At 37.3% G+C, this 25273-nt stretch overlaps 1 protein-coding gene across 5 annotated transcripts in view; it reads left to right on the top strand.

Annotated features, from left to right (window-relative positions):
• The first annotated feature begins 1288 nt into the window (after positions 1–1288).
• myt1lb (myelin transcription factor 1-like, b) overlaps positions 1289–25273 on the top strand; it is a 148159-nt gene continuing 124174 nt past the window's right edge. For 3 of the 5 annotated variants that reach the window (XM_082143415.1, XM_082143416.1, XM_082143414.1), the window contains exon 1: positions 1289–1502. The gene's annotated coding sequence lies outside the window, so the exon portion shown is untranslated. The remainder of the gene's footprint in view (positions 1503–25273) is intronic. The other 2 variants (XM_082143418.1, XM_082143417.1) reach the window with 1 other exon arrangement.

The following is a 25273-nucleotide window of genomic DNA, read 5'->3' as shown; positions in this document are numbered from 1 at the left end:
AACGTGCTCTAGTGCGTAAGAATGAGCCTATGAAGATTGAATATGGAAATAAAGCAAATAACTGAGAAAAATATGAGATAGTCCTCAGATGCAATGTCCGTAATTTATAGCAAACATCTAGCATTAATTTGATAACAGATTCATTAAAAGTAGTTATTACTCCACCACGTGCGTGACATCATTAACCAACGTGGTTGAACTACCAATTTGCGATTGGCGGTTCGGGAAACGGTTGTGACTAGCAAGTTGATTTCTTCAACAATGCATTGTACTATGGCAGTGATGCAGCGAGTTACGTCGTTGTACGGGAAACGCACCCCTGATTGGTTACAAGGTAGTTTGTGACTTCCGAAACACCAGCGATTTCAAACCATGTTTTTGAGACTGTCTTTGGTTCACTGCAGTTTTAAGGAGAAAATACTCAGCAATGGAGTTGACTTATGAAATTACACATGGTTTGTCTTAAAGCATATTAAAAACACCACATAGACATATAAACAACATTAAAAGCTTGGACTTTAGGACTTTAACAAATGGCCGAGTTCACTCTTAGCCTAGCCTACATTAAAAATAAGCTGGGTATGTTTACAAAATGAAAACGGAATGCTCCTTTACCGTTTGTATAACTAAAAAAAATAAAAAAAAATAAAAAATAAAACCTTTAGAGAACAATAATTAACGGTTTGTCGATCGTTAGCAAAACATTCTTAGAGCATATTTGTGTTAGCTTGGAAGAGCACAAGGCCTATGGGAGGCAGTGATGCTCGATAATACAGTCTGCGGCTCGACACACACACACACAGCGAGGAAGAGAGACAATTCAGTCCACGAGACAGAGATGGGAAACGCATCCGAAACGCTCTCATTCGCGCAGCCTCCAATCTATTGCTCTCTCTCACACTCTCTCACATACACACACACACACACACACACACACACAAACGCGCGTGTTCTGGTACCAGGAGGCTCGCGCTGTATTGTTTCGGCGGATGGGTGGAGGAGTACACACACACACACACACACACACACACACACACACACACACACACACAGAGAGAGAGAGAGAGCTGAGGAGGCATCACGCTGAGGGTAAGCGCTCCACATCTCGACTCTGACTCACACACAGCTGATTTTTTCTCTCTTCCTTTCTCTATGGCGGCATCCTTTCGCTCCTCCTCATTGGTGCTACCCCCCCATCTCTCTCTCTCTCTCTCTCTCTCTCTCTCTCTCTCTCTCTCTCTCTCTCTCTCTCTCTCTCTCCAGGCCAATTGGTTGCCTGCCTTCAACTGCTCTCTTCCTTCTCCTTCTGTCTGTCTGTCTCTGTCTCTGTCTCTCCTCTTCCTCCGTCTTCCTTCATCGTGTGAAGAATGATTAGCATACAGGAGGCGAGAGGAACTTTCCAGCGCGAGTGAACAGGAGAACAAGTGAGCGAAGGGAAGATCGTGGGAACATACAATCAGGAGCGATTGGAAAGTTTGAGCGAAGGCAGCATTTCCATACTGGTGGGTCACTCGTGCTTTTATCTCTCTGGCTGGGTTAAGCTCGTACACTGTGTGTTTTATTTCAAGTTTTATTTACAGTGCACGTGTTACCGCCAGGAGCTGTTTAGGCTATTATAGGCTACTGGATCTTAAGATAATTAGCCTATAATAATATAATTATTCTAAAAACAAAGAGAGGGAAACATTTCGTGCTTTGTTAGATTAACAAAATGTAATCAGGTTGATTTAGTCATAATTCATAAAAAAAAACTAAACACCTTTCAACTTGATAATTTAGATGTTTAGGACAAAACATTTTTTACAGTGTAATGATTTTCTTACTCTGTATTTTTGTCTTGTATTCCAGTAAAAATATCTAACAATTCTTAAGTCAAGAAGATACATTTACTTGAGAAGCAAAATTACATATTAAGTCTTCTTTTCTGAGAAATGTCAAATTTAAGTTATATAGGCTATATATATATATATATATTTATATTTATATATATTTATATATATATATATATATGCCAACAGGGTACGGATCATAATTTAGTTTTCCTTTGAATCCCATTTATTTTTCTTACCCTTTTTTTGTATAAACTTGATACATTTTGAAACAGGACTTAATATCTTATGTCATTTTGCTTTTCATGTAAATGTTTAAATGTTTATATATTTGTACTGGAAAACAAGACCAAAATATTGAGTAAGAAAATATTTGTTGTCTTGCAGTAGAAGTAATATAATGTAAGGTACGGTTAAATGAGCACATTTGAAAGAATGTAGTTCAGTGCAGAAGATTATTTCTAGTAATTGTTCCTAATGCACTGCAGTTGATTTGCTCTGTATCAACCAGACTACATCACTACTGTCTGTGTGTGTGTGTGTGTGTGTGTGTTGGACGTCTCTCTGCACATGCTGCTGGAATATCTGTGGTTAATGTAAGTGGATGTTGTGAGTGAGAGGTAAACGTGTCTCTCAGGTCACGAGCTGTTGGGCTTTTTCTCCAGAAGCTTCTGTGGGCTAAGGCTTGGTTTCTTGTTTGAAATGGCACTACAGTAGAGTCCATATGCATCTGGGTTGGACTTACTGTAAGGCTGGGCTATTCGACTTCCTCATTGAGAGTTGTAGAGATAACTGTGCGCTGCTGGGAAACTTCTGTTTTCTTGAGATGACTGCAGATAAGCTGTATTACATGATGAATGCACAGATATGCATTCAGAAGAAAGTGATTTTAAATGCACTAGCCATTTTTCCTTCTTTAAACATCAGTTGTATATGAGCGTTCCCCACCCCTGCCTATATATTTTGAGTTGCATATTTGGTTTTCATACTTTTGTTTCTTTATCTTTATCATGTGTCAACATCAAACTCTGAAATAACATTAGTTGATCCTGATATTTATAAGAAACTGCGGTAACACTTTATTTTACAGTGTCCTTGTTACACGTTACATGTAGTTACTGTAGTAATAAGTATAAATTATGCATACATGCAACTAACCCCAAACCAAACCCCAATCCTAATCCTAAACCTAGTAAGTACATTTAGTTAATTATTATTACACAGTGCTTTAATGCATAATTACACTGTAACACGGAAACCTTCAAATAAAGTGTAACCGAAACTGCACATGAGAAGGACAGTAAATGTAACAATCCAGCCAACACAAAAATATGTTTAAGAACGTTTTGCTATTGTTCCAATTAAGTTATGAAAACGTTGTTTCTGAATTTTCTCTGGACGTTCAAAACGTTCTATTATTCAAATGTTTTAAAGCATATGTTTCTTGGTTATACGAACATTAAGGAAACATTGAACATTCTTCAGACATTTTGGAAATGTTACTCTTGAATGTTCTCTGAATGTTTTGAAACAAGTAGTAAGAAAATGTTAGAAGAACATCCAACTAAAATATTTAAAAAAAAATGCTTCATTAACGATGTATAATTAATGTTTTTATGTTAACGTTTTGAGAACCTTGCCAGCACATTAGCTAAAGTTCTTCTGAGAAAGTAATATCATCATCACACCGTGTTTATGAATCAGGGGAATCTTTTGTATAATGTTACTTAAAGACAAACTAAATAGTAGCCAAAAATGTTGTCAAATTAGCAGCAAGATAAAAAACAGTCCATCTACTTTAAGTTATGTGAAGCAAACTCTCTTTTTCGTTGCATGTACACAGACTATTCTCAACACTATACTGTGGTGTAGAACTGAGACAAAGTGCACTTTATTTTGTGTTAATTAATGATCTATATTATAAGACCCACACATTCTACGCTGTGAGTGAAAGCCCAATGGATCTGATGTACTAATATAGAAATAGTGGAAACACACATTGCTTTCTTGTATAGACATTGACATGCATATTCTATTCTATATTGAGCCAATTTTCAACAAGAATTCAATTCACCCTAAACATTTTCACAACTGTGTCCATATTTGAGTCTACTGTATATTACTGAATACTCAATAACGAATATATAAGAATATATAACTTTAACTATATATTATATTATATTTTATTATATTATTGACCAAATTCCTTCCCATGTCAGGTTTTAGATACTTCTGTTCAAAGAAAGTTGTAATTTCTTCTATTATGATAAACAATCTTCAATTTGTGATTCTGACCACAATAAAATGACACCAGTTTTACACACTTTTTTACATATGTACTTAATTATTGAGAAGAGTGTATCTGCAATCATCTGTGTTTATGGAAATTCAAAATAAATGTGATAATTACGGCCAATAATAAATGATCTACGAATGACCAGAACGTGTTTGCATATTGTATAGTATAATATATTACAACGCATTCTCATCCTAGGTCGTCATATACTGACGCTTTTGACATTTCGGCTTTGATATGACAAAATTATTGAAATCAAGTCTTGCATGTGCAGTGTCTCTGGTAAGATAGAGATTACTGTATAAATAGCACATCCAGTATATGTATCCAAGTATAGATGTTGTGTAAGGCGTGAGGCGTGTGCATAATACAACTCAGTGTGTGACTGTGAACTGTGATTGAATTGAGGAAAGAGCCTTCATCTGATTCCCATTATGCTTTGTATGAAATACTGTTTTAATTGCTGCAGGTGATCAGTTCATACATTTCAGCGAGAATATGAAACGTTCACTGCTATGTAAATTCTGGCATTATTTGCGCACCCTCTTATCGTTTCACGCCCAGATGCTGTTCAGTTTTCAAAGGAATATTAAAGTCTTTGTGCAATTCAGCTTCACACAGTATTTGGAGGGACAGATCATCAATGCGTAATGACTTAAATATCAGTGTACTGCTCGCTTAAATCTGTCTACAAAGATTGATGAATCGACACTGTTATGGTATTTTCATTGACAGATGTGGTCACTATGAACCATCACTTAAACACTTCAGTATGTCTTAAAGATCTCAAATAACAATCCCCATAGAACAAAAGTAAAAGAAGCAATTTTGTTTAAATGGTATTTTCATTGTGTGCAGAACACATGCATTTTTTATTTTTTTATTTTTTTGTTAGTACATAAAAGAAAATACGATGCATATTTTAAAAAGACTTCACAATAAACATTAAGGTCTCTTCGGTGGTGGTGTAAAGTATTTGAGCAAATGTAATCAGTTACTATACTCAAGTAGTAAAAATAACTTTTTGGCTACTTTGTAGTTAAGATATTAGCAACTTTTACTCTCTACTTGACTCAATTTTTTGAATAAGTAAATGTACTCTTTACTCCAATACATTTGTTATGAGTACTGCAATTGCTCATTACGTTTTGCATGGCACCTAACTTTTTCTGCAGCAGTTTATTCCTGCTAGAAAAGAAGGGATATCGCCATCTTCAGGGGATTGAAGGTACTACTTTTGCGTTTTGCCGTCAAGCCGGGTTCACACTGTACGATTTTGGTCACGATTTGGCCGTCTGAGACAAATTTGATCCTAGGCTAAAATCTGAAGTCTTTGATCGTTAGTTTGACATGTTCACCGTTTCAATAAAATTTTACCTCCGTGAAAATTCTGTCAGTGTCAGAAGATTTGACTCTCAGTCCTGCAGTGTGATTTCAACGACGACCGTCAAATTGTCTTCATTTTTCAAAACAAGCCATGACCAAAATGAACTTTAGAGATTTCTTTGTAGCCACCATTTCAATCTCTCATGTAATGCAGCTCACCGTCACAGAACGTGTTATTGATGATGTAAAACTCCGGACGAGTTTTCTTGCGTTTGGATTGATCTTGACTGTCATAGAGTCAGGCATTAATGACAACTGAGATCTTACAGTAGTAGTTTTAAAACGATTGCGAAATGATGGCGTTTCCATTAACCGATGGTATGCGACTAAAACGTATTTTTTTCCTCTCGCGATAAGTCATTCCAAAAATCATGTCGACGGATGTTGGTCGGTTGTCGTATACAGGTCCACTGCACTGGCCATTATTATTAATCGAAGGAGACGTATGTGTGTTATCCAAGCATTTATGGTAAGGAAAGATCCTTAGCCTATACTTGGAGCGGCACATATGAGGTGTTTCTGGGTGTTTCTCCCTCATATCTGCTTCGAGGTCTTGATTGTGACATTTCTTTGAGGTTTAGAATCCATTATTCCTGTAATTCTTTTGTCTTTTATGAATTTAATAAAGAACTCTGTCTCGTATTCTGTCCAAACACGTCAGGTGACCTGTAAATGCGCAAAAACTGTTTCCATTGCAGTTTTGCGAAATATTTCTTTTTCGAATTGCCTGAAAAACCACCTCATGCGAGCGGAAAAACTTTTTTGAGATAAATGGGAGTTTTTGTGAAATTGACGTGTTTCCATTGGGCATATTTTCAATTTGCGCAATTTGAAGGGTAATGGAAACGCGGCTAGTGTGACATGGCTTACAGCGAGAATCATGTTTGTACAGTCTGACAAGCAGCAATCGTAAAGGACTATTATAAATGTGCATCTGGCTTTACTCACCCAAACTTATGCACAAGGCTACTTTACTTGAATGTGAGTGCATTAGCAGGTTGTTGCTGAATCACAGGTGTTATGAGATGAGGACATGAGGACAAACCAGCATTACTATTGAATTTGATCAAGATTATTTAATTTATCCGTCATATTGAAGAGACCTTTCTGGCTTTAGAAAGGTAGAGGCAGACTGTGATAAACTCATTTCAAAATAGATGAATTTCACACTGTTATTGAACTGAACTGAATCAACACTGAACTGAATAAATACACTATTGTCTTTTTACAGCTGCTTTGCAGAGTTTGAATTTGTCTCATTCTTGAAGTTTGCATTATTGATCGTTATAATCCTGTTTATTACTGTGAAGCTGCTTTGAAACAATCCGCATCGTATAAGATCCTATATAAATAAAGGTGACTTGTCTTGAATAACGTCACCATTTACGGTATTTACGGTTGTGCTGATCTTTATTAGGCGTGAAGGCCACATAAGTAATTTGGATCATGATTGATACGTGTGATGCTCATGCGTTCTGTGCGAGAAAGAGCCTTCCCCATCATCATCCATATCAAAGCATGATCTATATCTAAACAGTGAGGCCAATTAAAAACCCATCTCGACTGGAGCGAGTCTGTAACCGAGAGTGTGGAGTGTGAAACAGACGAGTGATTGATACCGTCGCTCACCTACAGACACAACATTCATCTCGCTCACCTGACGGCACCACAGTCCCAGCGTGTCAGAAACACAGGGATCTGCATGAGTTATGTGCTCTGCAGCCGTAGGGTTAGTCATCGCTGTTCTCCAGAAGAGGAAGAGGAGGAGGAGGAGGATTACCGCTGCCTGTCTTTGAGGACTCCAGCGTCTTTTGACCAGGCTTAGTGGTGCACTGCTTTAAGAGAGGATGCTTTCAGTGCATCCTGATGTTATTCTCTTCTGCGTGAGAATTGTGTCAGAGCAGGAACTGAAAGCATTGTGAATGTAGAAGCGGGGCGTCATTTCTTGGTTTGATTTCACTTGGACAATTAACTAAAGCTTGGGATCTTTTAAACAGTTTAGATATATGACATTAAACAATATGGATCTTCTTGGAATGACATGACATTAGAAACCAAACAGCAAGAAAGACACATGAGGCACTTCTTTTATTTAATATTCTGTACATTTACATTTGACACTTGGCTGAAATATGTTGATCCAGGAACATGTCTTACTTGGCAAAATCACTGTGGATGATGGATGGATGGATGGATGGATGGATGGATGGATGGATGGATGGATGGATGGATGGATGGATGGATGGATAGATAGATAGATAGGGTCTAAATCAGAGTAAAAATAAATAAAATTCAGATTCCATGTGGATTGTGCTGTTCACAAAAAAGTCGCAAATGACCAAAATAATCAGATTTGGGCCACTTTTGTCTGCAGTCTGAATGTCATGCACTAAATACTGCTGTTTCCTAAACGCCCACTAGTACGGAATAAACATGACTGTTCAGCACAAAGATGAACACAATTTAATATGTGTAACGTTATAAATTATAATGAAGTTACCTGTTTCAACACTGAACCGTTTCAACCCGTTGACATGTTTGATGATGTTTCTTGAGCATCAAATCATCATATTAGAATGATTTCTGAAGGATCATGTGACACTGAAGACTGCAGTAATGATGCTGAAAATACAGCTTTGATCACAGGAATAAATTACATTTTAATATAATATGAAAATATATTAAAATAGAAAACAGTTCTTTAAAATATTTTATAATAGTTCACAATATTACAGTTGTTACTGTATTTGTGATATATGCAGCCTTGAGCATTAATTATTGCAAACTTTTGACTGGTAGTTTGTTACATACAGCAAATGAACTCATTTGCAATAGCTAATTCTTTACAGTTTGTGGGTAGTCATACCCATAATTAATGTCATGGCCGGTATGAATGTGGCTGTGTTTACACTTGGCATTAAATCAAGCTGATCCCAATCCCATCTCAAATCAAGCTGTTCGATTTTGTGACGTCACAAAATCGACGCCCCTCCCACGATTGTTGATTGACAGGAGCGTTTCAACACAGACCCGCCCTCGCTCGTGAGCGAGCTGTCAATCATAGTCTGCGCGGACCGGCGTGGTCATTGTTGATACGCTGGAGCACTGTATGAGCAGAATGGCGTCTAAGCGATTGTGGTGTTCTGTTCTCGGGTGTAATAACGAACACAGCAGTCATGTGGATGTTCCTAAATACGAACCGCTGAAGACGCAGTGGCTGAGTTTGTTTTCGAATGGAATATTCCCCACAATGTCAATGCTTTCATGTTTGCGCGAATCATTTCACCAGACTGCTTTATAAACGAGGGTCAGTAAAAAGCTGTTTTTGCTAAGAAGCTGCTATTCGTGTTCCTGCTGCACCTCCAGAAGAACTGAAGTGAGTGTAACGTTTTATTAACCTTTATATTAATATTTATATTAATCTTTGCAAATCGCTTGCACGCTTTACGATGAATGCGGCTATTTTTACACTCAGGGTACATTACGGCATGTTTTCTATGTACGACGTTCTCAATATAATTCATAATCCCACGTTTATAATGAACAACGCGTTATGGTTATTGTGTTATTGTGTTACAAACGGTGTCCGCACAGAACAGAGGGGCGGGGTGAGCAAAGCTCATTATCATTTAAAGACACATGCACTTAAACGGCGTGCTGAAAACAGAGGTAAAATTAGTGTTTTCTTACAATACTAATGAGAATTTTTAATTAAAGTATATTACAAACTTTTAATTTAGACCCTAAAGAATCATATTAGCGTGTACAAAAATGGCATTATATGACCCCTTTAACGATTAATCGACGATCGATTAATTGTCGATAATACATTTAATCGATAAAACGTATCGATCATCGATTAAGCAGGTTCATGCGCGTGCGTGCTGCTCAACCGCAAAAATTGTATAGCGAGCACGGCGGAGTTATGTTTGGGACCATTTTACACCTTCATCATGACTATAAGTTTGCGTGTGCATTCGCAGCCTTTTGTTTTGTGCAAATGTAAGTTGTAATGTTGTGTTTATTTTGTGTAGGCCTAACGTAGGCTATCTATATCTGATTTATCTCATATAGGATGCATTTGGTTAAGAATTAATGTAGTAAAGCTTACGGTGTTCCTCTTCAGTTTCAGCGCGCGCAGCTCAAACAGCAATGCACGACTAATAATGACTATTGGACTGTCATATTACATAAGATTATAAAGAGAACAATATTGTGACAAAATATTGTGAATTATTTGGGTTTAGTTGCCATTTTCAGCGCGTTGTTCCAGGAAGAGCACGTCCACAACAGTCACATATTCCAAGCACGCATCTGAGGCGTTGGTGAGACTTTTCATTAGTCGTTATATTTGATTATTAAATAATTAATTAAATTAAATGATCAATCACATTGAAACATTTTACAATCCTACTAGCCCTGTTATTTAGATTAAAAACCATTCTCATTCATTTGGTGAGGAACATAGCGTTTTGTGCAGTATTTGCACACCCTGTCATGCTGTTGGCCATATGCCACTGCAGCCGACTCATAATGCAGTGTTACGGCTAACGATTAATCGATTAATTGATCGTTAATTTAAACGACGATCGATCATGGGAATTTGTTAACATTGACATCCCTAATTTAGACTCTATCAATGGCAGTGCCCATATAGCACGGGATTGTTGTGGTTTATTCATGTACAATCGATCACAAATAGGGTATTTAATCTACTAAGTTTCCCAACATTAATCTTGTATGATAGAAACATTTTATTCCGACACATTTCATGATTGAAAAGAGAGTGCGCAAGTATTTATATAGTCTACTGTATGTGTAGTATGCAGAAAACGTCTCAGGTTACGTATGTTACCCTGGTTCCCTGAGAGGGAACTCGAGCTGCGTCGAGACGAGGTGGGCGTCGACGCAGCTCGAGTTCCCTTGAAAGGGAACGTCTCAGGTTACGTATGTAACCCTGGTTCCCTGAGAGGGAACGAGACGCTGCATCGAGACGAGGTGGGAACGCCCACCTCGTCTCGACGCAGCTCGAGTTCCCTCTCAGGGAACCAGGGTTACATATGTAACCTGAGACGTTTTCTGCATACTACACATACAGGGAACATCACATTAAAGAGCGTTATATTAGAACTAAACAAGGGTAGACTAGACGACACAAAACCTTATTGGTAAAGATGGTACAAATGAAACAATGCTGTCATTGCTTTCATTCACTTACTTTACTTTCTGAGACAGTCTTAGATCAAATTGATTGAAGGAATATTTGATTATTTAAAAATAACTGATCATGAGTCATATCATCCGGGTTTAAGTGCAAAGATTATAGTGTGCAAAGAATAGGCTATATTGTAGACAGAAATGGGAGATTATTTATAATAAAAAATCATAGTGTATTTGTCTGTCAGTAAGTAACTTGAGCAGTGTGTAGCTCTTCATATAAATCTCACGACTCAGCTGACAGTCGCCTTGTTCAGATAATGTTGCACAATTAAAATGAAACACACAGGAAATACCAAGTAACTCTAAATAAACAGTTTTAAATATTGACGTTTATTGTCAAGTTCAAATATGTGACGCCGACCTGTGATTGCAGATATGACGGCTAGATTGCATTTACATTACACTGAGATCCACTCACAATGCGTTCTCAACTCCGGACAGGATGACATTTCGATCAGAAATGCATTTATGCTTGTCTTTTCAGTGTGTATGTGGACAGCATCTGGATACAGGTTACATGTTAATGCAAGGGTAGATCTTTGGCCAATAAGGCTTTGGCTCAGTTAAAATGAGCTGTCATGCAGGGGTTTGAGCTATAGAGATGAATATCACTAACATCATGAAGGTGTCAAGCCGTCAACAACTCCCTTACTGTTGGCATTACACATTGTGACAGCTTCCTGGGAAGTTTTCCTTAAGTTCATTAAGACATGAGATTATTTAGGATATAATGCCCAAGGATATTAATATTTTCATGTTTGTGATCCATCCATTCATCCATCCGCCAATGCCATTCTGTGGGGTTGTAGGATTGGAAAATCAGTCTGGAAATCCTTGGAAATGCTAATTCAAGACTTTCCGCTGGATTTTCAACCTCTGTCTTTGAATGTTAATGACATTCAGTGTGCATGTCTGCCAATGAACAAGAGCGTTCCAGATGAAACGTTATGGAGGCAAAAATAGTCCTCCCCGCACAGGGCTAAGAAGAGCAGAGCGATATTGAAAAATGATTACAAAACACCCATCCATAATTCATCAAGCATATTGTTGAGGGCGCGGGACTCTTATTATGGCTGCTCTTTAAATCAGATTTGTCGGTTTTGATCAATGTAAAGTCTTCTAGTGACACGACTGAAATATTTGGCAAATATTACTCTGTCTAATGGATAATGGATTAAGACAAGTGATGCCACTGGGGATGAATGTGTAATAGCTGAAGGTAAGAGTACAATCATTTGAAGCAGATTTTCTCACCTCATTCTTGCAAAAATTGTTGGATTTGACTTTGAAGAAATACACAGAGCAAACTATAATCATCAAAGATGATTATTAGAAGTTTTTGTCATTATTAAGGAACAATGCTTTTAATTTATTTTGAAAGTAAGAGAAATGTATTTACATAGATTAATGGTTAACAAATGGTTTTAACAATTATTAACCATACCATATTGATCCCAATCCTAAATGTGTGGTTACCAATAGCTATTTATCTTTACAAATCCTAAAGCACAGTGATTTTGGAATCACAAAGTGATCATTTATGGACTCAGTGCACATTATAATTGAAATGTTAGTTTAATAACCCTTGACTTCTCTCTTTCAAAACATGTTTTAACTGCTTAGGTAGCTAATATCATTCAGTCGCCCAACATTTCAGTCAACATTCTTGTGCTGAATGTGTATCGCTGCAATTTACTTATAACAAAGTTGAACTCTCTGAGGCCAATGTAATTGTGAACATCTATAATACCGATTGAGACTGTAAGAGAAATGTACTTCTGTTTGCACTATTTCGTCAAAATAATGATGTCCCTTTAGTTCAAACTATTATTTTTAACTGGAAAAATGTCAAAGCATAAACCGAAAGTGCAACTTTATATTTTAACTTCTGACAATGGTTTATGTAAAACTAAGAATCATTAAGAGATCCAAATGTGATAAACATGGCGATATGATTGTCCAAAACCCAACTTTTTGGATTTTGTGTCATGAAAATGTTGAAATACTGTGCTTTGTATAAAAACACTATGACAGACTAATATTCTTTAAGTGAGGCTGTCAGAGAAAAACCGTCATACAATTTTCACTATTCAGAGAATGAAAAGCTAAAATGGTGAGATCTGTCAGCCAACAAATGAAGCTCACTTATTGTTGATTGCATCTCTTTCCATTGTACGAAAACTTTTTGGTGTGTTGAAATTACACATTTAGCTACAAGCACGATTGCGTTTTGCTATTGATTTCTTTCACCTCTGCTCTTTAGGCTTTCACGATGCCTTGATCGCTCATTTTGACATTCATACAATCAATCAAATGGACTACCTGTACTGTTCGCTATTCAAGCATGAGGTTGAGCCTCAAATAAAACTCTTTAGACTTTCAGAAAAGCTTTGAAAAGAAGACGGCCATCAAAAAACATGTCAACCAATATGTCTTTTTTTATAGACATTCAATATTGGAATACTGTACATGCAACAAAAACTTTCTTTGTGCTTTATTGGTTGTATACTTTAGGCTAGAAACTCTGACTTAAAGATGCAAATGCTCGGCCGATGCATTCGTAAGCTTGTTGTGCTGTACTTAATGTATATTTCTGCTATGTTTCACAGTAAAAAACCTTGGTTCTCAATCATAGCTATAAACATGGCGACAAACTTACTCAGCCTGGGGTGCGTTTCCCGTACAACGACGTAAGTCGCTGCTCAACTACCGTAGTACCATGCATCGTTGAAGAAATCAACTAGCTAGTCACAACCATTTCCCGAAACCGTATTGTCGCATATTGGTCGTTCAACCACGTTGATTATTAATGTCACACAGGTGGTGGAGTAATAACTCCTTTTAATGAATCTGTTTGAGATCGAATTAATGCTAGATGTTTTGCTATAAATTACGGACATGTCTTCTCAGGACTATTTCTCAGTTATTTTGCTTAATTCCAGATTCAATCATAGGCTCGTTCTTACGCACTAGAGCACGTTCGCTCATGCGCACACTTCGAAAACGGTGTTTTAAATCTCTTGACAAACTAAAAGACGTAAATTACATTTGTATGTCTTCTAAATAAAAGATATAGATTGTACTGAATGTCAGCTTGCTTATTTTGCTCAAGATAATGAATTATTGATTCCACATGTTATAAAAACAAGAAACTCTGCTTCTAACCACAGGTCGCTCCAAACACACAACTTCGCGATGCTGTTTGCGAATGTTCGTTATAGCGATGGTTTCGGGAAACACCAACTTGTTGAATTATGCTGATAACGACGGAACTTACGACCATAGTTGGCTAACGATGCTTTCGGGAAACACACCCCAGATTGATACTTGGTTTGGTTCAAACCTTAAATGTTGATTTAATATTAATTATTAATAATATTTCTTTCCCCAAAGACAAAACCATTAATACAAAGTAAAGTAACATAATAATTATATTAGAAAGACACTACTTTGTAGTATACATTAAATTGTCAGCCAATGTGAAATTTAGTTACTATAAATAAAAGCAACTTTGAAAGACCTTAATGTTTATTCTGATGTCTTTTTAAAATCCTATTTGCATCGTATTTTCTGTTATGTATAAATAACACCAGAAAAATGAATTAAACCCACTATAATTTCTGCAGGTTAATATAGTGCTGCAGTGATTACTTATTTTTGTTGGTCAGCCTGTAAGTTCACATCACCCTGGTTCCCTCGACAAAAACCCTATAGGATTTTTCCACTGGCTTTTGGATTGTTGCAGAAACTACACCACAGTCACATGACTTCAACGTCACCACCAACTTTTTCAGTCTTTAATTAAAAACATTTTCTCTGAAAGTTGGAGTTGTGAAAGTGAGTATATGAGTTTACCGGTTCGGTGGGATGATGTTTAATGTAGTGCCATTTAGACACTTGTTAGCAAACGCTAAAAACTGTATAAAAAAATCACAAGGGGGTCTACTGATCTCTTTAGAAGAATGAAACATGAAAATATCTTGAACTTGTGTTCACCACAGACCTTATTTCAAGCGTTTAATAAAAAATAAAAAAACTTTAAAAAAAAACCATTGACTTAACTTGTTTTGCCCTGCAAAAATATATGTCATCCCTGTGTCTGAATAATACGTTGGTCATTGTAAATCAAGGTATCTTACTAACAATAGTTTTTGCCCTCTGGTGATTGGGATACTCATGCTGCCATTCGAACAGTTCTGGTGGCCATTCAGTGGAAGATTACGAAACAATCACACACTCAAAACCCGTTTAACTTTGCATGCCCAAACCATAATCATACATTCAGCAAATACTAAGGCAAGTACATATAAAGATGTGGAGAGAATTGTAAGACTAAGAGACAAAAGTGTGTCCCAGGGGCGCCTTTGTCAGCGGTTTTTGGGAAGAGGTGAATGAGACCCCCAGGTGCATGCTGGAATTGCCCTACTTCCAAAAGCTACATCTGCCTATTGTTCGTCCTGGATTTACTAAGAACTAAGCCAACAACACTCACAAATCTTTCTGTGTTCTGTTGGTCTAACATGGTGGTATATAACTGGCAATGCAGCTATAGCTTCTAGATATTCATTTGTAGGGTCTTTTAGTCGTAGTCTACTGTAAATAAAACCATGCGTGAGGCATTAGAAAATCCAGATAACACTGCATGCATGGTCTGTTTGGAAGCAGAGGAAGGTGCTGCCCGAGTCTTGCTCTGACCTATTTTCCCCAGCCCTGCCCAACACTTGAGGTATGGAGCTCTGAAATAGCTCAGTAAGAAAAGTGGTGCAAGCATTTCCATCTTGCATAACAGGCTGATGGTTCTTTTGGCCAGCCAAGGCACTGAGAAGCAGTGCAGTGTACACTGAGAGTAACACAAGCAGGCGGATAATTGCGTCAGGGAGTTTTCAGACTGTTGTAGTGCCACATTTTCGCAAAGTGCTGTGAGGTTGGCAGGCTTTTTCACCAAACGCTCTTTTTTTTATTTTTTTTTATATATATTCTAAGCACTGCTTATGCAAGCAATGCTTGACACTACATGCGTGTGAAATCCAGCAGCACTGTTTAAGGGAGTGACTAGCAGGCTACTGTAGCTTTTTGTTGAGTCGCTTTGTAGAGTATAGCAAAGCGTTAAAAAATGTTAAACAGTCATTTAAGGTTCTGTGTTTATGCAACACGCTATCATGAGCAAATGCTGTTCTACCAAAACAACATAATTTTGCTGATGTTTCACCTCATTTTAGAGGATTTTAAAGCATGTTTCTGTGGATTTTATAGCTTTTAAGTATCTTTTCCAGATGTAGATTATTATTTTTAAAAATCATGTTATCCTGGCATATTCTGCCACGTACTCTATCGCACAAACTAATGTAATTCATTCAGTACTGTAACCAGAATATCTCTACATAATGAAGGTCTTTGGACACCCATATTCTGCATCATCCAAACTAGGTGTGGGAAGCATAACCAAAATGTTATATTGCAGTATATGTAATTTTACACTACACTAGTACTTACACTACTTAGGTGTCGGTATTATTTTTTAATGTCTCTTTTGCTCACCAAGGCTGCTTTATTATATTATTGAAATTTATAATAGCTGTTTTCTTTGTAATGTTTTAAAATGCAGTTTATTCCTGTGATCAAAGCTGAATTTTCAGCATCATTACTCCAGTCTTCAGTGTCACATGATCCTTCAGAAATCATTCTAATATGCGGATTTGCTGCTCAAGAAACATTTCAGATTATGAATGCTAAAGCAGTTGTGCTGCTTCAAACTTCCTGACTGTATATCCATGTATTAATGGCTATTTTGGGGGTAATCCGGTGAATTAAATACTTTAATGCATCTCAGTTGATTATTTTCTTTTTGTATTGGTAAACTGATGGATGAAAGCCAAAATATGGTATATTTGAAGTCTTGCATGGACTGGATGGAGAATGGCAGTGTGACAAAGCTGGTTCATATCCTGATAAATGTTCATTTCCATGTTTTCTCTCTTGCTCATAGATGAATCATTCATAAAGCTATCGCCAATGAGAGCATTCTGCATTAGGGCTGTTTTCTTACTCCTCCACTATTTTCTCTTTTATGTAACATGAGATAGCACTATTTGTACTGGATACAGTTTCTAAACACTGTCATTTTATGCACTCATTGGGACATGATTGTACTCTGGTCATGTGTTCTGGATGAGTGCATCACCAAACCCACTGAAATAACCAAGACTGTGATTTAGTTGTATATAATGTAGGCTATATGATTTAAAATGGTAATTATGTATTCCTGTCTCCAGCAGTCAGTCAAATAAGGACGACTAGATTTTTATATTTGTATTTTACGTCAAATGGGATGCCAGCAGCAGGAGAAGTTTAACCTTACTTTTGACCAACTAAAAATAAAATATAATAAGGTTTTATTATATGTATGGCTTGGTTCAATACTTAAATTTTGATTTAATATTAATGAAAAATATTTCTCTTCCCAGTCAAAAACATTCATACAAAGTGAAAAATGTGTTTATTATAAAGATCATATACTTAATCAATATATTTTATTTAGACATACTCCAAATTGTTACTTAATTTAGGTAAATATAAACAGGTTTTGGCTTTTTACAACTTAATTTCACCATGAACAAAAACTAAATTAGCTATGATATGAAAGAAGAATTTTCACTTGAGATAGAACCATCATTTTTTATTAGACTGATATAAATGACAAACTATAACTATAAATTACATAGTTGTTTCACTTTTATCGGCATATGTGAAGGACAAAATAAATGGGAATTACCACATTTGCAGATACAGATGGTTTTTAAATTGTAATTTATCACCCATGAGTAGGTAATCAAATTTTTACTACTGTTTTGTAAAAGAAATGAATAGGATTACTATCATAAAGTCTTTTAAACACAAATGTGCCTAAGTTCAGTGTACTTTTATTCGATATGTGGTTCTGATTGTCGTTATATCTGTACATTAGCACTTTAATGTGGTTGGTGGTGTTGTTGTTCGGCTCACTGGTTTGTGGCTGAAGGGTTTGTTTTAAGCGTGAAGGGCACTGGAATCTGTCATGCCTGGCATGCCCTCTCTGGATACATCTGCCTGAGTGCTGCAGACCTCTCAGGATGTGTGCGAGAGACGCCGGCTGTTGTGGGCTAAATAATCTGAGTGAATGTGAACGTGCTTGAGACTCCATAGTCCCATAGAACCGGCGACATCAGGGGATTTCATTTCCAAATCTCTGACATTCACAAGCTTGCTAACCACTAATCCACATCTGTGCAAGGCAACCCATCACCCAGCTGCTGAGCATGCAGTGTAATTGTATGAACGGCTGACTGAAAGAAAAATGTTTATCATCTAAAATATGAGAATATGAGAGGTAGAATGTGGGTTAGGAAGGAAGCCTGAGTATTTGTTAGCATGTTGCTATGCAGTTGCTAAGATGTTACTTGGTGGTTGCCCACTGTCTGAAGAGAAAATACACCTTTTTGGTTTTCTGGTCTCTGGATTTGTCTCTGCAAGTGCTGTGAGTTTGGGTCGCTTATACTGCAAAATACTCATCTTACCAAATTCGTAATGAGAACTGTTTATAAATCTTTTGTCAAAAAAGAGAAGTGTTTATTAGCAATTACGCAGCCAAGTAAATTACTCTGTACTGCAGGTAAATACAATCTATATCTATTTTAATCATGACTCCTGAAGAGTTTTAGCATGCTCATGGATACCGTGTTAATGTATTTGGTCTTGGCGGACTGGAGCATGTACGTTTTGTTGCTTCTGCATGAATAGACATTCATAAATCCCTTAGCAGATCTAGGCAGGTGGAGCTGGGGGAGGTGGAGGGTTTTAGAAGAACTCTAACGCTCCAGCAACCAGCGAAAACAGATCCAGATTATATAAAGAGGACCTATTGCATGAGCCGAAGCATGAGCTGTAAAGGCTCCGCCCTCTTCTGGAAAGGGGGCCGGGAGCAGCAGCTCATTTGCATTTAAAGGGACAAACAAAAACGGCATTTTTTTGCTCACACTCAAATAGGGGCAAATTTTGCAAGCCATAATACATGATCTGTGGGGTATTTTAAGCTAAAACTTCACAGACACATTCTGGGGACACCAGAGACTTATATTACAACTTGTGAAAAAGGGCATAATATGTCACCTTTAAATGGTGAGCAAGCAATCTCATTGGCTGCAGAATCAGCAGTGGCCAATTGGCTTCTGCTGTGTAGTAACTTATGTGATTGCTAGTAGATTGCATGTAAAGGACCTACATCAGTCTGCTCTGCTCTATCTAGAGTTTCATGACTTATCCTTAACAGTATAAAAACTGTGTCAAAATATGGGAACACTATTTGATGTGGTGCCAGTACTGATGAAAGGCTAGAAATTCCCCGGCAAACATTAGAAGTCCCAGTGCTGTTGGACTGTTATATCAGCACTGTTGAAACATTGCTCAACCAAAAAGATCCAAGGACCTATTATAAAAATAGTGTAAAGCATTTTTTCAAATCACTAATCCTAAGTATGACCAATAGTAAGTTTGCTAAGTACTTGCTTAGCAAACACCACTAATAATCATACATAATATTATAAACAAATAGTCAAGTCACATTTGTTTATTTAACGCTTTATACAATACAGATTGTTTTAAAGCAGCTTTACATTAATAAATAGGAAAATAACAGTGTTAATGTTGTAAAATTAATCAATTATGAAATTAATTCAGTTTCAGCCATAAGTAGCTCTACATAAGACAATAGTGTCATCGTTATCCAGCTCAAGTCAGTTCAATGTTTATTCAGTTCAGTTTTGCAAAGTATATCAGTTATGAAACAAAGTTCAATTCAGTTTTAAGCAGCTTTACAAAAGACAATAGTGTTGTCATCCAGCTCAAGTCAGTTCAAACTTTGTTCTCATCCGATGGCGTCAGTGCAGTTAAATCGATATTACTGAATATTAATTGTCTTTTAAACTAAAAATAACAAAATCTATCATGTTGTTGTTTTCAGAATGAGAAGTATCAGAAGCTGATGTGTTTCATGTGCAGGTCATAGGCATGAAGGATGGTTCCTGGAGTGCGGAGGCATGTCGTGTATTCTCTCTCATGCACAAATGTGTTAACATGGCTGGCTGCTCCCGCTGTGACGGGGTGAGGTTTGTTGTGGCTCCGCCCCCAGTGCTGCTGGTGTTGGCTGGCTCTGGCCGTCAGTCAAACTGCAGGATGGTGTGCGGCTCTAGTTGCGTGACTGCTGGGCAACACCTGTCACACAGAGTGTTCCTGTCTGAGACAGATATGAACTGACAGCTCGAAGGCTCGCTCTCTCCCTCTCTCTCTTGCACTTCCTCTCAGGCCTTGATTGCCATCTCAGGGTTTGCTGGTGTATAAGAGGAACAAAAGGACATACCTCCATCCATATATCTACAGTATAGGCTAAGTTTGCCTGGATTATAGTATTATAATATTGATAAGTTATTGGCCTGTTGTTTCAGTGGCGTCTGCAGCTGTACACAATGTGCACACATCGTTGGCTATGTGAAATCAAAACTCAAAATGTATGGCCATAAGAAGTCTTAAATAACAAAAAGTGTGAATCTTAGTAATGTATTCAATTTTATTTTTTTTCATCATACTGTTCATTCATTTTAATGAACTGTTCCAAATACTGATTGTCAGTCACTCAACCCTGCATGACATTTACATACAATGTTTTTTTTTTGTTTTTTTTTCAGAGTCTAGCAATAGCATATCATCAGTGTAACAATGAAAACTAACACCATGCTTTCTAATGACATCTCCCAAGTGTAGCATGTACAGGGTGAAAAGCAACGGTCCTAGTACTGAGCCTTGCGGTACTCCATACTGAACTTCCCTTTATTTATTGCCACAAATTGGTAATGATCAGATAAGAATGATTTGAACCATGTGAATGCAATTTTGGTTTGAAAAATAACTTGTTTGACAACACATTATTGATGTACTCTTGAAGATTCAACCAGCAGTTTGAGCTGCTGTTCATACATTTCAGGACCCTGGACAGCACCCCAGAGAGAAAGCCAATGACATAGACTACAGTATGTGCTACTACCTTGAACAAAAGCCAAATGGATCATACTGCATTAGCTTTAGTACTAATCACCATCACCTTTAGGGACTTCCTAAAGGCCTATCAGTGTTATTACCCTGACATTACCAGTCATGTTGTTTTGTTCCCTCCAAATGAGAGTATCAGTATAACCTCAGACTGATGATGTTTAGTCTCCCATGAGTAGTGCTTTTCTCAGATGATGGGGCCGGTGGCAATCTCCTTGTTTACAATCATATGGCTCCGGCTCAAACGGTATCCCCTGATTTTTCATTTCCATTTTTTTTCTCTCTCTACAAGAGTTTCATAATTGGAGGTTGCCAGGGCAATGCTGGACTGAAAATAAAGAGGAAGACAGATGTGCATATGTGATAATTAACTCCGTCCCAATGAAGAGTCATTGGTCTGTAAGGCACGATATATCGCGCTGCCAGCCCGAGCTAAAGGGCATGTGTTGGGAATCTCACAGTGGCCAGCAGCATGCTAATGTCACACTTTTGATGAGGAGACACACTTTGGAGTGTGACAACAGCTTCACCCTTGGAGAAAAGCGAACAAGAGGCAGACAAACAAACAAAGAGCGACACAGATTGAATCTTTAATAGCACACGCATGGGACGGATTTTTCAGTGAAACAAAGCAAGACCTCAAAGAAGACCTAAATGCATGAGCAGTATTTCTCTGCCGGGATTTTTCTGCACATACCTAATTATTACATTAGGAAACCTCGTAACAAGGGTAAACCAAGCTGCATCTGCAATTTAATTATTTATATATTGGAAGATTTGTAATTATCATCCAAATATCTGTTTTGGTGCACTGTGCAGTTTTACTGAGAGTTACGCATAGGCAACCTTTTTTTTTTCTAAATTAAGTCTAACTCATTTCAGAGCAACAAAAACAATGCATGTTATACCTCAATCTATCATAGGTTTTACATTAAAATGCAACCAATGGCAATCTCTATAGCTCTTTTGGCACATTTTGCTCTCAGCGACTCTCTGAATGGTGGATTTTTTTACACCATCATGGGTAATGTAGTTTTTTCACTGTTAAACACAGTTCTTAAAAATAAGTTGAAATAATGTGAACTAATGGCTTCAACAAAAGCATATATCATCGATTAACTGCCTCAGTTTTATAAGTTATCGTTAAAAATCTATTTCCCTATAGAGAAACATCTATTTCCCTATTTAGATCACACACAGGGAGTGTGTGATCTAAATAGAATTTGCAAGTAAAAACTCCATTAATTTTCTCTATAGGGAAATTGATTTTTAGAAATAGATTTTTATTAACTTTTAGATGAATCCAGGTTCATCAACATAGGAACGATTCATATGTGGACACACCTATTGAGCAGAAATATTTCCTGAGAACCTTTTCTTTGCACATATGTAAGAACAACAATGTAAACACACAATGTTATATAAGGGCAGTCCTTGGAGTAACCAAATATGAACCATTGCCATTCTGTCATGCTTTGTTCCATGTAACGCATAATTTGACAGATCCTACTCGTAAATACAATGTGCACTTGTCTCTCTGCCCCGGCACGCTGCACGTCTTTTGTCCTGTAGCAATTAAAACGTCTTTGACAATGGCTGTTTCTTCAAGCACCGGCTTGAAATACACCCTGCTCTTTGACACGAAAACAGGAAAAATAATGATATTTCCTCTTTTACTGCAGCCCCATGCTGAGCAGAAACAAAAAAGAAAAGCAAACAGGAAGAGCTTGGAAGACAAAAACTTGTGAGGGATATTTTTAACTGCACGATAACAAAAAATAATAGGAACCTAGGCACAAATAATAACATGGCAACACTTCCTTCAGCCTGCAGGACAGTGTATGTGAGGGGGTTGATAAAGAGACAGTAGCAGAGCGTGACTGAGATGAGATGTAACACAAGCTGAGGTTGTTTTGATGGGGCAGGGAAGTCAGTTTACTTCACCACTCCAAAAGAGAGAAAGGAGCATCGCATCTGGATTGAGTGCTTCTGTTACAGCTAATGTATATTTTCTTGCTAAAAACCCATACAAATTTTTTTTTAAAAGTCACACACACTTTACATTGGGTGTTTTTAAACTATGTATTTACATAAAAAAAGTATAATTGTTAGGTTCAAAGTACTTAAAGTGCTCATGTTGTATTGCAAAAACAGTTTAGCTGCTATTGGTGTGTGATACGAGTAAGGTTAGGACAGGTTTGCTGGTACGGGTTGGTTTAAGGGTGGGTTGAGAAGACAATGTTGAGCAGGGATGAGTCATGACTGACCTAGTTTTGTCACGTAACCAGACCTTCAGACTGATGGCAGAAGGTCCGGAGTTCATTGTAGCTTTCATTGACCAAGGACTGCCTAGACTAGAGGACATCTGACTAACATGTCAAGCAACCAATCATAGTTTGTTTTGTTCAGAGTCATGTTTAGGGGTGTGAAAATGTAAAGTCGATGTCCCTACAATGTTGCTGTGTAATACTCTTGGATGGCTTTTAAAGAGTTACTTACTTCACTTACTTCACATACTTTTGAAAATCCAATGCTTAGTTGATCCTGATAAGTGTTCATTGTCACAGTTGTGAACACAACTGCTTCTTCCATGAAGGGATTTGGTGTCACCAATCAGGTGCCAACTTCGAAACTTCCCAAATGTTTCCCATTTTGTGTGCCAAGTGCATCAGATGTTCAGTCAGTCCGTGGGCATGACGTCTGAGGCTGAGACTATAGCTGTGTTGACATGGACCCTAATAATCTGTTTGTAATCGGACTAGTTGCACAGTCGGAATAAAAAAGTCACACATAACCATATCAATTGGAGTGAATTGGCTAAATCCAATTGGAATTTCATTCGGAAGCGTTGGTTTAAATCTTTTCTAAACCATTCGATAGGACATGTAAATACTTGATCGGATCGAAAACTGAAACTGGAAAGTTCTGCACACGTGTAATGACATATAAATGGTGTAATGATGTATGATGCACAGAACGGGCTGTTGTTGTTGAATATAGTGTCATAAATAACTGTCATGTCAATCTAAAATTCTCCCACAGACGCATTGTTTTGAATGTGGGAAGGGGCGTTTGTACTCTTTGATCAATATAAGCAGCACTGCACAAAGATTCATGCGCTCGTCGTCTCCTAATTAGAACCATAAATAGATAAAGTCTGCTTTTTAAATCAAAGAAAAGCAATGGTTGGTTAGTTAGTTTGTGCCAATAGTGGGAAACTCAATATATTTGTGCAGTGTAACATACAAACTTAGGTAGCGTTCATGTAAACTCTATCTTCAGAGTCATCAATCAGAATGATTCCATGTAAACGTAGCTAATGATTGAACAGACTCCTCTAAAGAAAACATTTCATTCTCCATCAAAAATTTCCACCAGAATCCTGTCTACACCGGACGCAAGCGCTGCGTCAAAAGCAAATAGAGCCCATTATATAATTAGCGAAACAGTCTACAAATGCATCACATTGCCGACAGTAAATTAGCAAGCAAAAACATTACATTGTCCATTGTTAGTAGTGTAGTGATGTATGGTGCTTAGTTCACTGAGATCACTTTCAAAGCAGCTTTCTGTTGGTCAACATGGCGAATTCGCTTGACCAACTTGAACCCGATGTGGAAATCCTTTGCATTTACCATTGTTCAGTGAATTTTCATTGGCGAAATCCAGACATTTCATTAGGACTCCATGTGTTTTGGAATTTTGCTTAGATTCCAGTTGAAATAACTGGATTTCGCCTGAGAAAATTCACTGGACAATGGCGAATGCCACTGCACACTTAAGTAGATGTCACTGTAAATTCTGATCTCTATAATTGTCTATTCTTGTAATGATTACTTAAAACTTAACTTTGTTTCTCAGTGAACTGATCCAAGAAGTTATTCCAGAAGTTATGGAACAGCAAGCTGATTGTATGGAACTGATTGATGGATTTCGCCAGCTCTAGCTATTGTGGTGTGAAATACAGTATGCATCAGATGGCCTGTGAACTGAAGGATGAGGGTCAGGAGACCATCAATGAGCTGGACCTGTTTTAACATACTCTCCAAATGCTCCTTTAGCACACTTTATCCTTGGTTAACCCTTCTACAGAAGTCTTAAATTCATCCCCTTTGCACTTTGCCACTAGTAGCCTAGTTGTTGAGGAAAGCAACTGAGTAGTTAATTAAAAAAATATGCAGTTTTATACATCCCTATTGCTAAAGAAGCAGTCCAGTTATATCCATATTAGGTAAGCGACATAATAACAACATTAATATGATATTGATATCACCAACAACTGATGAAATAACATGAACAACTGAAGGCAGGTCATCTTTAATAAAGTGATATCTTCAAATAAAAAGATTCACAGTTAACTCTTTTCCCATCAGTGTTTTATTTTTAAGTTGCCAGCCAGCACCAGCATTTTTGATCATATTCACATCTTTCATGGCCCCCAGGATATTTTATTGTATGAATATGT

The sequence above is a fragment of the Leuciscus leuciscus genome (genome assembly GCF_965113295.1).
Source record: "Leuciscus leuciscus genome assembly, chromosome: 17".
Classification (NCBI taxonomy): domain Eukaryota; kingdom Metazoa; phylum Chordata; class Actinopteri; order Cypriniformes; family Leuciscidae; genus Leuciscus; species Leuciscus leuciscus.
Note: the sequence above shows the minus strand (reverse complement) of the source record. Positions and strands in the feature narration are given on the sequence as shown.